The sequence below is a fragment of the Acinonyx jubatus genome, chromosome B1 (genome assembly GCF_027475565.1).
Source record: "Acinonyx jubatus isolate Ajub_Pintada_27869175 chromosome B1, VMU_Ajub_asm_v1.0, whole genome shotgun sequence".
Taxonomy (NCBI): Eukaryota; Metazoa; Chordata; class Mammalia; order Carnivora; family Felidae; genus Acinonyx; species Acinonyx jubatus.
The window spans coordinates 85,844,456-85,858,488 of record NC_069382.1 but is presented as its reverse complement, the minus strand read 5'-3'; the positions used below and the strand labels follow the sequence as shown (position 1 = coordinate 85,858,488).

At 39.2% G+C, this 14,033-nt stretch overlaps 1 protein-coding gene across 1 annotated transcript in view; it reads right to left on the bottom strand.

Moving 5' to 3' along the window:
- Nucleotides 1–1,968: 1,968 nt before the first annotated feature.
- SLC7A11 (solute carrier family 7 member 11) overlaps nt 1,969–14,033 on the bottom strand; it is a 126,432-nt gene continuing 114,367 nt past the window's right edge. The window contains exon 13 of the transcript XR_008296118.1: nt 1,969–2,336. The gene's annotated coding sequence lies outside the window, so the exon portion shown is untranslated. The remainder of the gene's footprint in view (nt 2,337–14,033) is intronic.

Genomic DNA, 14,033 nt, shown 5'->3' with positions numbered 1-14,033 from the left:
ATAGTGGGAAGAGATAAATGCTCCGCCCTCATGAGCCATAAAAAGCCAGGTCCAGAACACCACCACAGAGGGGGATGGGATGAGGGTGGGGGTAGAGGAGGTGAGAAGTTCAAGGAACTGCAAGCCTTTGGAATCAGCTCACATGGTCTGATTCTGATGCTTTAGGGTTCAACATTTTTCTGATCAGTGCTCTCACTTTCACACAAGAAGACAGCAAGACCAAAGGTAATTTTATCATAATTCGGCAACCATATCAAACCCTGAGTTTCATTTTCAAGTACATGGTTGTTGAAAGATGCTGACAGAATGAAGAGACTCTTTTAGCATTATCAGAGTTTCTGAGAGTCAGTCTTTGCCATAATCAAGAATTTAAGGAGAGAAACTTACCATGTGCCTTTGTCATCTATTCAATGCTCTCAAAACATTCTCGGCAACCCTACAGGCTTTTATTTTATCTGCTTAATGATAGTGGCAACTTGGTTCTCCCAAAGCCTTACCTTGAATAGGCATTTGATTCCAAGGGAGTCTTTCATTCCAGAGACCCGTAGGCTGTGTTTAATTAGCTCTTTCACCACTGCATGCAATGGGCTGCCAACGTTGCCGAAGATGAATGGAATTTCACTGCTTTCAGCCCCAGTCTGAAAACCAGCCACATCCTCACTCCTAACCCCACTTTCCCTAAGGTTCCATTACATTAAACCCATTCCCAAGTACCTTTCTCTGTATCGGTGAGGTCTTTAACTCAAAAGAACATAAACCAAATATGTTAAAAGTAAGGGATGAAAGGAGTTTCTGGTAAAAGTATTAGGCAGCTTTCAGAATTATGGGAAACTTGGAAAATTAGGCTCAGAAAGCAGAAAGGAACCAAGAGAGATAATCAATGGGAAACACTGAAGAGAGAAAGTCTAATTTAGGACACCAGAGGCTCTATAACTAGCACCGTCACCTCTGTTCCAGGCTCTGCTGCTGCCCCTCTGCGAATAAATTCTCCTCTGTCCCCAGGTGGGAACCATCTGACTGCCAAACCAGTACTAGGTGCTATGTCCTAGCTTCCTGGGGGTACAAAGAGCATCTGATCTCTTTATCCTTGAACATGAAACCCTGCTTCCCGCTAAGAAGTAGAAACCCGAGGATTTACACCAAACAGAAAGAGCACTCAGATGCAGAATAGTATAAAACTATGACAATTGTCCTCGGTAGATAGGAATTGTGCACTCTTATAGAACAGTTTCAAAGAATGGGGGAGCAGAAAATGGGATTGTAATGAAAACAGGAGTAGAATAAATGAAGGAAATTGATGACAGGAACTGTCGACCAATCTTTTCAGAAGTTTTGTGGGAGTAAAAGCAAGAGTAGCTTGAAGGGCAACACAGTGTTGAAAGTAATGCTTTATTTCTGTTTCTTTCTAAAGGATAAATGCAAGCCAATCAGAGGATGTATTTAAGAGAAAAAAGCTGAATATTTCAGTAATTAAGGGATTAATGGAAAATGAACGGAATCGGGCAAAATTAAGAACACACGTGTCTGGGCTAACTTCATGAGGAGGAGGGTAATTTTCTACCTCACGTCGGAGAAAAGGAAAGAATTAATGAGGGAAGGGATGCTGTGAGTTGAAGGAAGGCAAGTTGCAATCGTTTATAAAAAGAGTTCTCTCAAATAGTCTTGATCTTTTTTACTCCAACAGAAGATAAGAACAGTGTTCAATGTTGAAGGAATGAGTCAGAGTTAGGTACCCGGGGTGAGTGGAAAACATTTAGAAAAGCTTTGATGAAGAGCGATAGTGAACTATGCATGAATAAATGATGTACTAGTGGAATTGAGGACCACTTCCTATCTCGCCGCCTAAAAAGCTGTTTCAAAATAGTCACTAAAGTTGGGCTGATAGATTTTTCCATTAGGGGGAAAAAAAAGAAAGTATATACTAAATCCAGCTTCCCCAGCCCTGGTAACAGCCTTCGATGTGATTATGCAAACAACAGATGCAAAAGGAGATTTTAGCCACACACCCACACACATAAAATGCACGAATACCTTCTTGTAGTTTTAGTAAGTGGAATAAAATATTGCAAGAGGATGGAATGATTGTGGCAGATGGTAAATGAGTCCCAGGTTTCAGTGTCTGGGGCAGCTTTAGCTTAGGCTCTGCGGTGTCTTTGATGGCTATTTAAAGGAACTGGAATTTCACCACCCATTAAGAGTACAGATCAGGCCTCAGCTTCACCTTGGTCTTCCGAGGCTTGTCTCTTTCCGCAGAATCTTCCAGATGCATTCTGTAATGACACTGTATCAAGCCACCGAGATCACCCGCCAAAGCCCAATCTGCTACCGGAATCTTCCTAGAAGAAAAGGATGTTTCATCAGAAGCAGTCATTCATCCTAGCCCACACCTCGCCTGCTTCTGATCTTCCACTGTTAAAAACATAACACACTGGAGGAAGATTGTGCTATATTTCATGAGTGCTCTGTGCCGCCACCAAGGGACAGTTCCATCTGTTATTTGCTCTCAGCTTTGCTTACTGATAAAACAGGAAGGACAGCTTGCTGATGGGCTCTTTGAAGCAAACGGCTCCTCTCTTTCCTGCAATTAATGTTTATAAATTATTTCTACAGCGGATGGTATGTGTGGCACCATGATTTCAAAATTAGTTTCAATAAATTAAGGGCCTGCATTCATTACAAGAGTGGCTTGATTACAATGCAACTCGTAGAGTTTAGAACGCGCCCCGCCTTTTGCGAAAATTGCTCGATGACATCCAACACTGCCGTTAATTCTGTTCATTATCGACCCCTCACAAGAAGATCTCAAGATCATATGTTCTGTTGTTGAAACGTCATTTTGTTCAGTATATGCAAATGTCAGTTGTTCACGGAAAACAGGATTCAGGGTACTGCAAAACTTCAGACTCCAGGTTAATAGCCCTTAGGCTGTAGCAAAGTGAAATGGCTTATGGGAACAAAGCACAAATACGGGTGTGTTTGCTTTTTTGGACTGATTGCTCAGTTATTCCAATCATCCACCATTCTTTGGGTAGAGAAATAATTGTATATTTTCTGGCCTCTGCACTATTTTGAAAGGGATTTTCATAGACCTAGAATATAAATCGCTTTTTTTTTAATTGGAAAACATTCTTTTACCTTGACTTGTCACGTTTCCTTTATTTCCTTGTCTCAATATCCATGACCAAATTTGCCTGCATTTTTTTAAATAAACTAATTATATTCCCCTTTTACATGGTGGTATGTTTTCTAGGAAATAGTGACTTTGAAATTTCTATTAGGCTTGTCACTTGAAAGTTTTCGACTAGGAAATTTAACTTTCCAAGCAACACCTACCAGTTAAAAGTACGAATAAGAAAAAAAAAATGGGCTCATGATTTCTGAGGACTAGCGATTGAGGAGAGAATCCTTTGAGCAATGTAACAGTCTATAAAGAGATTCTGAAAAGCCCAGGGAGGCCACTATCTCTTCATCTTTGTTTGAAACTGAGAAATAGAACTTTTGCAAGGAGGGGGCATCAAGAGTAGACAGGAATACCAAGATCGTTGGTTAAAGAAAATAATACAGCACACCCTGAAAGTATGACTCCCTAGAAAATATTACTAATGAATGAGTAAATGAAAGAAAGAATTACTAGAACATAAAGGTAGAAAAATAAGTAGGAAGCACCCTCCTGCTATTAACAGGGTGTATTTGGGAGAAGTAATTTTGTATAAAGGAAACGCAGGCCAGTGGTGTTGTGCGATTTGTGACCATTTCATTTTATTTCATAATAACTCATGGAAGACAAGACCTGTGTTGCTTGTGCCCATTGCTCCGTGAGAGTACTTTAGAAAGCACAGCAGCTGATTGCACAAAATAAAATCTATTACATTTTTTGAAAGATTCACTTGAGTGGAATTTGAATTAGGACATTCTTGGTCAACGCCATCATTCAATGAGAGATAAGATAAAGCCCCCTGAAGACGGGGCCATACACATTAATAAGGAGCAGAAAAAACAAAACATTCAGAAGTTTTACTTAACATTAAATCTGGGTCATCCTTTTTTTTTTTTTTTCTAATCTTCCAAGTAGCCAGCTGTTCTTCGTAGTCTGGAGCGGTATTCAAAACGGCACTGATTGAATGAAGATGTAACGAGAAACTAATAGAACACAGTTATGAAGAGACTAGGTAGAGTACAATTAGTTTTCTTTAAATGCCTTTCGGTGAGATTACAAGAAATAATTACCAACAAGGTAATGCTGTTGTTAAAAGGAACAAGGGCATTATTAGTCTATATGTGGTGAATAAGAACAATGACATAATTTTCCTATTGAATATAGTCATCTCTCTTTGGAGCAATTTAGATAATCCAGGAGCCATTGGAATGATTAGACATTTGACAAAACACTCTGGTCATTTTATAGTCCTCAAGTATTTGGGGAGATAGAAGTATTGACAAAGGTTAGAGGAGAAAATAGATTAATGCATACAATATGTTTCCAGGGATGGGGTGAACCCAGAGGATATACTAAGGAGCTCCTACCATGTAACAGCCAGCAAGAAGTGGTAACTCCGCATCTTTCATAATTCCTAAGAACACCCACATGAATAAAATTGAGAATATAATATGAAAGGCTGAAGTAAAATCTAGGGAAATGTACACAGGACCTGAAAGATTCCAGCCTTTTTTCTGAGTCTTTGATAAACATATATACTGTCATGTTTCAAATAGTTGATGGCCATCCTTCTTACAGACCTGTTTATTACGATCAGTCTCAATATTATTCCCTGTGATGCAGTTTAGAAAATAAATTTGTGCATTTAGTAAATGAACCAAGTCATAAGCAACTGCATTTTTGCTCCATAGTCGGTTGCTTTGATTACTCGTACACTTAACTAGTCAACTTTAGAAGGGAAAATGTTCATTTTCCTTTGATGGAAATTAAGTACTTATTTTTAGAAAACTAAAAACAATCAAGGCATCCATTGTGCTCTTTTCCCATGAAAGTTGACTGATGTTTAAGAGTGACTAGGACCACATAATGACTGGCTACTAGTAACAAGTGGCTTTCTTTTAATATGGAATTTAAATGAGTTTTTAATGATCTATTTTCAGAATATTCCATATTCTAATAAAGTGACATAGTGAAAATGGGCAGCACAAGAATAGTATTCAAGAGAAAGGCTAGATGTATAAATAAAGGCGACATAATAAACAAAATTGTGTAGGCATTAAAACTACCTATCATATGGGGCACCTGGGTGGCTCAGTTGGTTAGGCATCCAACTCCTGATTTTGGCTCAGGTCATGATCTCACAGTTTCGTGAGTTCAAGCCTGCATCAGGCTCTGCTGACAGCTTAGAGACTGGAGCCTGCTTTAGATTCTGTGTCTCCCTCTCTCTCTGCCCCCCCCCCCCACTCACACTGTCTCTGTCTCTCTTAAAATAAATAAATAAACTTAAAATTTTTTGTCTTAACTACCTATCGCTTAAATGGGTATTTTTCTTCAAAGTAACCTACACAAAAGTTATTACTCCAATAATAACTTTGTTCTAAGTATTTTTAAAACACCATTTTTGGAATCAACTCTGTACATAATACCAGTCATACAGAAAATCGGGCACTGTCACTTCCCGTATCCCATATCAAGCCATGGAAGAGCTTGAATTCCGCCTCCTCTTTCAATATATCAAAATAGATATTCTTTACTCAGACTAGTTACTGCCTCCTCATTTTATTGACAGAGCCATACAATTATATTGAAGAAGTAAAAAATAAAACTCTTAGAACTACTTATTTAAATACAGATTCATGGTTCCTAAATTGTTTTCATTCTAGTTTGCTGAATAGACGACCTGACCGCCCGTGAGTCAACCCACTAATCCACTCCTCCTTGACTATTGATCTGGTTACACGGGGCTACTCTGTATCACCAGATAAACATTTAGGAAGAAAAGTGGCCTACACTGTCCGGCCTAAATGTCACAATCTTGGGGATGTATTTTGATCTGCAATTGCCACTTTAAACCAGTTCAATACTAGTGCAAATTCCGCCGCCAGTTTGGGACTATTATCATTCCTGGCATAGTTGTTTACAATCCTAAGAATGGTCATGTTCCTCCATTTAGGAGGACAGAAGTCTGAGGATCAAAAGCTCTTAAATTACCAGAATTACATCCTGCCTTACAAAATGTTCTAAAATAAAAGGGCAATATTTAGTATCATAATCCCTCTCCAAAATTATCATTGCATTCCTGCCACTATTGTTTTCAACAAAATCCCTTGCCTTGGAAAGGATGGTGGCAAATGGGACTTTAAAAAGTTTGTAGGTTAATTGCATGTATTACATGTCTACTGTGCGCTCTATTGACATAAAAATAATTAACCGTTTCTAAAGAATTTGCTGTGGTCCAGGCACTATTCTTAGAGGTTGTATAATCCTCATTTCAGGCCTTGTAAAGGGACCATGCCGGGCCTTGTTTTAAAGATAAGGAGATCAAAGTTCAGAGAAGTTAGTAACTTGCCCTAGGTTTCCTGTCTAAGAAATGGTAGAACCAAAATTTAAACCCAGGTCTAACTCCAAAGTTTACGTTTTTATTAACTATTTCTGAGAGTTATATTTGACTTATCCTTGCTGTTGAAGTTTTAGTAGGAAAAAAATCTCAGTCTCTGGGAGCTAAAATATATAAACTGCTGTATATGAAAGTGTCTGTCGGCTGAAGAAACACAATTTAAACAATGCTTAAACCTGACACTAAACTCCACGTCCTATTTCGCGTTTCAAAAATGATTGAATAAATTCCTTTCCCTACTGGAATATCACCAGATTGGCACATGATATATCTGTAATCTACTGTCCAATCCCAAATGGCCAGAGGACAAAGGTTGCTTTCATGGCATTTCTAAGCCAAAGCTGAAAGGCAAAAAAAATCACTGGAGAAATTTGCTCTGGTGAGATTTCGGTTCAATTTTATTCTCCCTTGAGGTTTCAACAAACTTCAGATAATCATCTTGAACTTGGTGATGAACCAAACGCAGATTCAGAGTATGGTTTTCTCAGAGGGTCAGCCCTTCCATTTAGAACACGGCACAGCTTAAAGTGATGAGCCAAATGGGTCAGATGTTCAATACTTGGCAAAAGCCTCAGCTGTCATATTGAAACAATGTTGACAAGATGGCAGGCTTTAAAATAAATCCCCCATGGAGGCTGTTGATATCATTCTCGCTTTCCCTTCTGTCTCCTATCCAGTCTCGCTACTTTCTGGAGCACATGCCAATCGGGCAGATCATTTACTAGGAACTACAAGGACTGCACAATATTCCAATATTTATTCCAGCAGCAGGCGCCAATCATGGGCGTATACATGAGGGGACATCCTTTATTCCCCTGCATGAAGTAAAGCGTGAGGCTTGATGCACATCTGCCCAAGCTATCAGAGGGCAGCCAAAGCCACTGCAGTCCTCACTCACCAGCTCTTAACCCTTTCCAGTCAATTTTATTGAATAAAGCGAGCACTGAGCACCATGAGTTTTTCTCCTAAACGATCCATTTTGGCAAATGCACTGAGAATGTTGATTAATTTCAGTTAGGTAGTAGAATCAATCCATCTTTCTGGTAAGCAAGAAGCTGGCTTACTAACTTTGAGTTACACATCATATAAGGGATAGAGATATGGATTAAGTAACTATTTGTGTGATAGCATTTCTTTATAATAAACTGATTTGGACTGCTTCAAATATAGCCTACAAGTTTAGCCCCAAGCATGACATTTAAGCTTTTAATTTCATGAACTTTCACATGTGTGCCCTAATCAATTATAGATAGAAATCTAGGCGCCTGGGTGACTCTGTCAGTTAAGTGTCTGATTCGTAGTTTTGGCTCAGGTCATGATCTCATGGTTTGTGGGTTCAAGTCTGACAGTGCAGAGCCTGCATAGAATTCTCTCTTTCCCTCTCTCTCTTCCCCTCCCCACCCCACTTGCATTCTCCCTGTCCCTCTTCTTCTTTTAAAAATAAATAAATAAATAAATAAATAAATAAATAAACATTTAGACAAATAGAAATATAGCCACACTGTGAGGAAAATTAACTTTTGATACATTACTTCTCTGTTCTAAATTGATCATTGGGGTGCTTGAGTGGCTCAGTTGGTTAAGCGTCTGACTTTGGCTCAGGTCATGATCTCACTGTTCTTGGGCTCAAGCCCCACATGGGGCTCTGTGCTGACAGCTCGGAGCCTGGAGCCTGCTTCGGATTCTGTGTCTCCCTCTCTCTCTCTCTGCCCCTCCCCCACTCGTGCTCTGTCTCCCTCTGTCTCAAAAATAAACATTAAAAAAATTTTTTTTAAATAATTGATCATCTTGCAGATAGAATAATAGGAGAATAACATAATGCAGGAGAAAAATACAGTGCCAGTAAATATAATTTGATATTAAGATGAGATTGTTTTAAATGACTCACATTGTCTTTGCCTTTACAGTCTATATAATTGCCAATCGATCTATTTTTCAGTTATGAGATTTTGAAATTGGTATGTAGATATTTCAGTAAAGTTATTGGGGTAGCTGAAACCACCAGAACATCCAGGTGAATAGCTTTATTACAATGAAAAGTTGGAAAACTACTAAAATGATCAAGGGGAACATTGAGAAAGCTCTCTTGCCTTTTTTTTTTTCCTAAGGTTATTTTGAAAGAGAGAGCATGAGCGGGGCGGGGCAGAGGAGGAGAGAGAGAGAGAGAGAGAGAGAGAGTGCGAAAGAATCCCAAGTAGGCTCTGTGCTGTCAGCACAGAGCTGGGCTTGGGGCTCCATCTAAAAAACCTTGAGATCATGACCTGAGCCATGATCATGACCTGATCCGAAATCAAGAGGCCAATGCTCAAGGTGACTGAGCCACCCAGGTGCCCTGAGAAAGTTCTCTTATATTAACTCCACCTTTAGACTATTCATCTTATTAGTGTTTTCAGAATACTGCAACCACGGACAATTAAAAAGGTAGCACTTGAAGGGGCCATAAGACGATCTGAGTCAGTCATTTACAAATGGGTGAGAATGCTTCCTTCCAAAGCTACTGTCAAGGTGCTAAGAAGACAGAGCAGGGGGTTGCCCACACCTGCTTCACTCAGAGCCACTCCCACCGTTCTCCTCCTTTGTGTTTTGTTTTGTTTTGTTTTGTTTTGTTTTGTTTTGTTTTGTTTTAAGCAGGGTCCTCTTGGAAAAATAAAATAGTATCACTAAGGGAAAAATTAAAAACCATGGAACCTGAGGGTATTATGGTAAGTGAAATAAGCCAGGCAGAGAAAGACAGATACCATACGTTTTCACTCATATGTGGATCTTGAGAAACTTAACAGAAGACCATGGGGGAGGGGGAAGGGAAAAAAAAAGTTACAGAGAGGGAGGGAGGCAAACCATAAGAGGCTCTTAAGGACTGAGAACAAACTGAGGGTAGATGGTGGGTGGGGGAGAGGGGAAAGTGGGTGATGGGCAGGGCGGAGGGCATTGTTGGAATGAGCACTGGGTGTTGTATGGAAACCAATTTGACAACAAATTATGTTAAAAAACAAAACAAAAAACCATGGATCTTGTCTAGGGTACTCCTCGTTTTATAAGTGACTAAACTGAAGCTGAGAAAAGTGAAACGATGAGGCCAGTGTCACCCCCCCCCCGCCCCCACCCCGCCAGTTAATGACTGTGTCACCACCCCCCTTCCCCCCACCCCCTGCCCCACCAGTTAATGACCAGGTCAGAACAGTAGTAGCTCTTCCCACTTCTGACGCTAGAACCCATCAGGCCCTTTCAGAAGACCACGGCTTTCCTCGTGTTATTGTTTCTTCTGTCTACATTTCCTAATCCTCTTTTTCTCCCAGATGCACCCTACTCATTTTTCCAGCATAAATCCACAGAGCCCTTTTGGAACCCCAGCCAGTTTTATTCACTTACCAAAGTCTGAAGCAAAGTACTGGAGGGGTCTGGCTTAGGTGTGAAGGCAAATCCAAGGCTAGAGTGAAAATGTCACTTCATTTCAGGATCACCAGTACTATTGTGATCACCATGACTGCGTCACCATCAACATCTTCATCATCATCCCCTATGTTATACTGCACTCCCTAGTGGTTTATTAACATGGATGTGACTTCACTTGATGACGGTCAACAAATATTTTTAAGTATCTTAATAAGCCAAATGCTAGGAAAATCATTATTTGTACTTTTAATTTTTTTTAATGTTTATTCATTTCTGGGAGAGAGGGAGAAAGAGTGAGCAAGGGAGGGGGAGACAGAGGAGCCAAAACGGACTCTGTCCTGACAGCAGTGAGCCCGGGGTGGGGCTTGAACTCACAAACCGTGAGATCATGACCTGAGCTGAAGTCAGACGCTCAACCGACTGAGCCACCCAGGCACCCCTGCTTTGTGCTTTTAGATAGACTGCTTTGTAACCAGCCACAATTTGTTTGGCATGTGCAATGGCTCTCATAAAATAGATTTTTAAATCTTTTAAGTCATCTGTTGTTATGCCTCCTGTTGCTTTTTTTTGAACAGGGATGTGTTTATAGAAAACAATCTGCAGATTACTGGTTAACAAAACTAGACATAAAACCAACACCCTCAACCACAGAATCCAATGGCAAAAAGTTAAGAGCTAAAAGCAGAATCAGCTGCCGGCTGACTGCAGGAGTGCTATAGCCTTGAGTGACCTCCCTGCAGCTCTTGATGCTAATGATCATGCCCTCCTTCCTGAACCTTCCATCCCCTTTGTTTTATATATCACTGCTCTCTTCGTAGCTCTTTGAAGCTTCCTTCCAAGTGCCATTTTATGGCTTTTCTGACCCTCCACATATTTTCATACTTTTGAGTATTTGCTCATGATTGTCTTTCCTTTCTTCCTCTCTGCTTGAACGTCTCATCTTCCAAGATTCATCTCAGATACCACTTCGTTTCTAAAGTCTTTCCTGACCATCCAGACTGGAATGATATGTTCCTTCCTCTTTTCTTTTTTAAAAACGTGTTTAGTTTTTCAGACAGGTAATGCATTCACATGATTCAAAAACCAAAAATATAAATAGGCGTGCAGTGAAGAGCCTGTTTTACACCACCGTTTTCTGTCATCCAATTTTTCTTCTTGTTGATTGAGTTTTGTGTTTCATAAAATACTTACGCATAAATAAGCAAAGATAAATATAATTTTCCTCTGGTTTTACAGAAATGCTGCCTACTATACAATATGTTCTGCACACTCCTTTTTTCTCACTTAATGATAAATGTTTTGGAGAGCGGTAGTTTTATATTAATACATAAAGTACATATTAATACTTCATTTTCTTACAACTGTATGGTATTTTACTGCAGAGTTATTGCATGATGTACTTAATCTGTCTCCTCCTGATGGAGCTTTGTTTCTAATTTTTGCTATAATGAGCAATAGTCCTGTATCAATTAATAGCCTCATAATATGTCATTTTGCAAATATGGACTATTATACCTACAGAATAAATTGGAACTGATCTACCAGACAGTATGAAATTTTCATAAACATTTCCCATCACCCTGTACATACGTGTGTATAGCAATTTATACCTTCTGAAGAAAGACGTGAAGTACATATTTAACCCATATTTTTGATAGCACAGGGTTATCAGACTTCTGTATCTTTATCAATCTTGATAGGTAAGAGATCTTATTTCAGTGTAACACTAATTTGCATTTCTTTTATTATGATTAAGGTTGAGTACCTTTGCACAGTTCTAAGGATCATGTGTATCTCCTTTTTAATTAATTGTTTGTTTATATGATTTCCACATTCTTCTGCTGGGTAATCTGGCTCATTTATGGATGCTCTTTATATATTAGGGAAATTGGATCTTTTTCTGTTATATGAGCTACAAATGTTTTCCAGTTTGTGCTATTTGCTTTTAACTCTGTTTATAGTAACCCCCTTCATTCTCTAGCTGCCTATTAACTATTCATTTATTACTGAACTCATATTATGTCATAAATGTTTCTATGTTTGCTATTATATAGGCACAAATATTGTTGCTATTAGGCTTTGGAAATCTCAAGAGCAGATATCGTTTCTTATTCAGCTGTCTTATTCAGGCCTCTCTTCATTACCACAATGCCAGGTGCCTAAAATTCAGCAACAAATTTTCTGTGAATGAGTCTTTAGTGTTTGCTTATTTTTTTTCTTCTGAGTTTAAACTGATGCTAAATTGGAATGATTAAATTGGTGTTAGCTACATTTAGCAGCATTTACAGCACTGCTCTGTTGTGGCTCTACATCTCCTTTCCTGATTCTATGATACTTGAAACAATTTTTTTTATATTTATTCACTTTTGAGAGAATGAGAGAGAGAACAGGAGAGGGGCAGAGAGAGAGGGAGACACAGAATCCAAAGCAGGCCCCAGGCTCCGAGCTGTCAGCACAGAGCCTGACATGGGGCTCGAACCCATGAGCAGCGAGATCATGACCTGAGCCGAAGTCAGACGCTTAACCGACGGAGCCACCCAAGCGCCCTCTGTTCTGTGATGCTAAACTGAATAATAACAAGCAGTAATTATTTAGAAGACTGACTTCTATCTGGAGTACAATTCAAAAAATGTCATGACTGTGTGTGCGTGTATATATGTGTATGGGGTAGAGTGGAGGAGGCAGGCCCACATAACCATTTACGGTCCTAAATTTCTTTTTTTTAGTCTATAAAATAAAATAAAGTTTCATTTTTTAGTCTATAAAATAGGCTTTACCAGTGTAAAGCCTCCTGGCTTGGCCCTTTGTGCCAAGATCCCTAGTCCCAGAAACCTGTTTAGAAATGGTATCTTTGAAGTAAATTAATAGAAAATTCAAGAGAGTAAGAGACCGGCCTTTCAATGAATCCAACATCAGTTAGAGCAAATCTGTTTGTTCTTTGTGTTCTTCCTGACGTACCCTAAATACAAATTTTAGGATATCTTTTTATAGAAAAAAGTGAAAATTTGATTTTTTTTTTTTGGATCAGCCACTTCTCATTTTATTGCTTCTCAAGTGTTTCTACAGTTGATTAAAAACACAGCAACTCCTCAGGCTGTCTCTAAAATAAAGGCTGTTATTTTAGCAGGGGTGGAAAGAAGGTATGGAACCCCCACGCACATGGTCATCCATAATTGTCTCTTTGGTTCAGACCTCGATGAGGAGCCAAGATGTCTGCTTGCTTTGTTTGGTTTTTAGGTCTCCGTGCTAGCCTGCAGTGGCATAAGAGCGTTCACCCTGACTCACCTTCCCTTTGTGTTTCTTTGTTTCTTTTTTTTTTTCCTGCCACTGATGAGTGCACAAAAAATAAACAGTTTTCCTATGGTGCTTGATAGCACTCAAATGTGCCAGGGCAAGGACCCCTTTTCTAGAAAATGAAATAAAACATATGGAAGGAAACTAAGAACTCTTGTCAAAATTATTCCACTGTGAAATTAGTTACATTCCACAAGAAAATATAATCATGCCAAGGGTTTCTGTCTTCAGTGACTCTCATATAAACTGCAGCAGGGAAAAAAAAATCTGGTGCTCGGCTTCATAAGCTGTCAGTGCCATTGGCTACCTAAACCCATTCATATTTGATTATTTTCAGTCCACTGCAACTTCTATACAGCCCTGGTGGATATTTCTTTGCTTCATTGAATAAAACATTCACATCAGTCTATGATTGTGTTGCCGTTGTCCTTGCTATAATTAACACAGCAGCAGATTAAAAAATACTACTTAAAATAACTGGTGTACAATTCACTTCCAAACAGAACACACATAAAAAAAGATTATCCAACAGAGAGCTGCCAAATGTACTGTAAACTGGAAGGGTTTCAATATCCTTTAAACACTCGGCTAGAAGCTAACTGAACCACATCTCTGCTGTCAGTAGAGCATGAAACTCTGAGATTTGTTTCAGTTTCCATCCAGTCTCTGCCAGTTAAAACTAAAGACTTCCACCACGTAAATACATGTTTCCATTTTTGCTGGCATTGTCTGTTCTCTTTTATAAGCAATACATTTCCCTTTCAAGGATGCTTGAACCTTTTATGAAGATGA